The sequence below is a fragment of the Diorhabda carinulata genome, chromosome X (assembly GCF_026250575.1).
Source record: "Diorhabda carinulata isolate Delta chromosome X, icDioCari1.1, whole genome shotgun sequence".
Lineage (NCBI taxonomy): Eukaryota > Metazoa > Arthropoda > Insecta > Coleoptera > Chrysomelidae > Diorhabda > Diorhabda carinulata.
In genome coordinates this window covers 3,472,488-3,476,297 of record NC_079472.1, presented here as the reverse complement: position 1 = coordinate 3,476,297, position 3,810 = coordinate 3,472,488, and positions in this window count along the sequence as shown.

Below are 3,810 nucleotides of genomic sequence, written 5' to 3'. Positions count from 1 at the left end.
TGGGACAAACATCTCAGTATTTAGAAAATAGACTAAGAGGTCATCAATACGATGAAAAAATAGAACTGCATTAACGAACCATGAAATATCAAAAAAAAAAAACATTCAATTCAATTATAAAGATTCAAAAATTCTTGAAACGGAATCTAATACACGAAAATTTTTAGAAATCGAAGATACCTAAAGTCAAGAAGATTTAGAAACATAAACATATGAAAAAGTCTAAGAAATAAGAAATTTATAAATCATTATTATATCAATTTTGGAAAAGCCTCTAATTTGTTGTGTGGAATCATACGTTTTAGTGGTCACATGTTATATTTAATGTAATCATCCTCTTCCTGCACTCTTATTTATGGTGTTTCGTCCCTGCAAACGTATTTATACCGACAAAAATCATTTATTATACCTCTGGTACACCATACTTTCGATAATTTAATTTGAAATCGAATGACAATGTGTTGTATGTTTTGTAATAAGAGGTAACGCATTGGAATTTAACAATGAATCTTACTAAATAATCAAAATACCTAAAATCCTTTGTAAAACAGACTGTTGTTACATAAGCTTGCAAAATACGAATTTATTCATTCACCCAGATTCAAGATACCGTAAGTTTATTGTTTTACAAAAATTGACCGAAAGAAAAATTGCACTAGATTACAAAGAACTTATTTTTTTTTTAATTTCAAATAAACGTGTCTCGACAGCGCCGGTCATTGGCACACAAAAACAATCAAAAGATACATGTTAGGTTAGGTTAGGTTAGAATTAGGTTAGGTTAGGTTAGGTTGCGTCGATGATATGACATTTTGTTGTCTTCCCGGCGTACACAACTCCCAAGGATGGATAAAGGAGGAGGGTGTTTTAGAGAGGTGGAAGTCCCACACAAAACTTGTATTATTGTACGGCTCGCTGTGAGGAAGGCGTTAGCTTCCACCCCATCTCAGCTTGGTAACTTTAGGATTTCTGATAGGTAGTTAAGTGTCTGCTTGAAGCTAGTTTTCAGAGTATTCTCTGCAGTCAGTGAAGATGGGCTCAACAGATACAGGAACGTCACAACTTTCGCAGACAGGACGTCTTTTTGACGATATCTTCTTCTTGGAAGAGATTTTTGAGGTTAGTCTTCAGGTCATTGGTAAGCTGAGCTCGGATTTCAGGAGGATTCTTGAATGGCGATCTGCAGATCTTATTATTACTAGTATTAATAGACAAAAATGTCTTGTGAAAGTCGATGTATTTTTCCAAATTTCTAGTTTTCTTTTTTGTTTTAATCAAAAAGTTTTTTACCCATATTACCCAATAGTCGTGTGACTAACTAAGAAAAACACATTTTTTTGCCGAAAATTCATTTTATTTATCAATGTAATCTTCCAACGCTTCTCTAACTTCTTGTTGCCGTACTTGTAGAAGGATTTGTCTTTTAGCTCAAAATAAGCTTCAGTTTCATCAATTTCTTCTTCATTTGAGCTGAATTTTTTCGAAACAGCGAATAGCCAGTAGTCACTGGGCGCCATATCTGGACTATACGGTGAATGAGGAAGCAATTCGAAGTGTAATTCGTTCAATTTAACTATCGTTCCATTGTCTTGGTTAAAAAGTGGTTTTCTCTTCGACATATGAGGCCGTTTTCCTTTGATTTTTGCAATCAAACAATCCAACACTCTATGAAGTATTCGCTATTGACTTTTTTTTGAAAAATGGTACTTCATAAACGTCATAAGGATTTGACAATGGCAGCGCCATCTGTGTGTTAGTCGCATGACTTATTGAGCGATGTTTTATCTCAGTAGTTTTGACACTTGTGGCATCAATCACCATTGCCAGGTATCGAATGAATGGTTGCAAATGGTTCACTGAACAATTAATTGGGAACCACTGGCATGCAATCCTCTTCAGATATATTGGAAGACAGTTTCATGAGACTCAGAATCACGTTTTGGTACTAGGCAAAGCCCTCAAGACGATAATCATCACGCAAAATATTCAATTCTCAAGAATTTACAGATAAATAATTACCCAGATTAAAAAATTACATTAATAAGTGCAGATTAACTTTCCCATTATCTATAAAGGGACATGAATTGCGCCATCTTAAGTGTTTTCCGGTAAAGATACGTACCATAAGTGCTTACCAGAGTGTGACTCCATCTCTCAAAATAATTCTTGTTGCTAGAAACTTTCAGTAGTTCATTTTACTCTCTCTTATTTGTTATTGTTATTTAAAACCATTGTCTTTGTAGTGCGTGTCATCTGATTTACTTTGTACATTTTCTAAGTGAAACCAGTGAGAAATTATAATTTTCATTAGTGAGGTTTTTTCGAAATAGGAAAGGATGTGAGGGTGAGTTTGGAAATCTTAGTTTCACCATGTTGTTTTGTACATAATTTACAACTTTACGTAAATATTTTGACTTTAATATCTTAACTTACTATTGATTTGAAAAAAAAACTAAAAAACCTACTAATTAATTAGTTAATTAATAGTAATTAGTAATGTAACCTGTACCTCAATAGACAAGAAGTTGGCGTGCGAATTAAATTAAAAATAAAAATTAAACAATCTAAAACTATCCCCGGACAGGATCATCCAAATGAATATTTATTGCTAGAACAATAAAAAAAGTTTCAGCAACAAATAAATTTATTGAAAAAATAATAAATTCGCATTGGTGATTGGATACTTTATTAAAACTCCCAACTTGACAGCGAATATAAAGAATAAAATCACCACAAATTTACTAAAATATTCAAAATGTTTGAAGAAAAACATAAACGAGATTCATAGAAGAAACCATAAAGAAAATTGACATGAAAATGGAAGAGGAAAAAAAAGTTATTATGGCACTTCTAATCAAGCTATCTGTTGAATACACTGTTTAGACCACCACTACACCAACACTCACAATTACAATGTCTGATGCGCGTTTCGATAACCAAGTTATCGTCTTCAGAGACTGAAGGTGAACAGAGTAGGAAGCGTCCAAACGATCAAGCATAAGCTGAAGGCGATGTCTGAAGAAAAACTATTGCTTACGAGAAGGTCAGGAATGTTGTGTTCCGTTATAGATCCACCTCTACTGCGTCTGGAGTTTCTCCAACCGAATCCTACCTAGGAAGGATGCTGGATGCTGTTGGCAATTTGGCGTTGTAGCTGAGTTCTTTGGTTCACGCATTACAAGGTGAAACTGGATGCTGGACGTGTGCTGAAGCGATACATTAATCAACTTTGTTCGTCCAGGGTACCAAATCCCTGTAACCTAAGAAGAACGACCTCAAGAAGATCAGCCAAGCTACCTCAGAGATTATATTCAATGAAGATTTTTCCTTCAACTTTTATATTAGTTGGGGAGATTGTATTGTTGTATCTACACTTATTGTGGTACTCATGATTCTAATCAAACTAATCAAGCAATCATTCATTCACTCTGTCACTCTGTCTTCTCTATTCAATTTGCTATAACACAGGAAGAACCCTTTGTGGGTCTTGGCCTACTGGAGTCTGGAGTTTTCCAAATGTTGAAGATGTCCAAACCATTACCTTTCATTGTTGCTTATGGAATTCCCAAGGTACTTGAAGGTAGTTACTACCTTAAAAGCTCCATTTTTTGTTTCAATACCAGCCTTCACTTCTACGACTTTGGTTAAAAGTTTCCTGCAAGATTTCTGCGAAACAATAATTGTAATTTTTTCTTGTTTTCAGGTGCATTGGTTCCAAATTGTTAGACAAAACATGCCCGAAACATTATGTTCATCAGCTGTTCAGTTGATTAATTGGAAGTTCAAGATTCTGTTTATAATGTTTTCAAT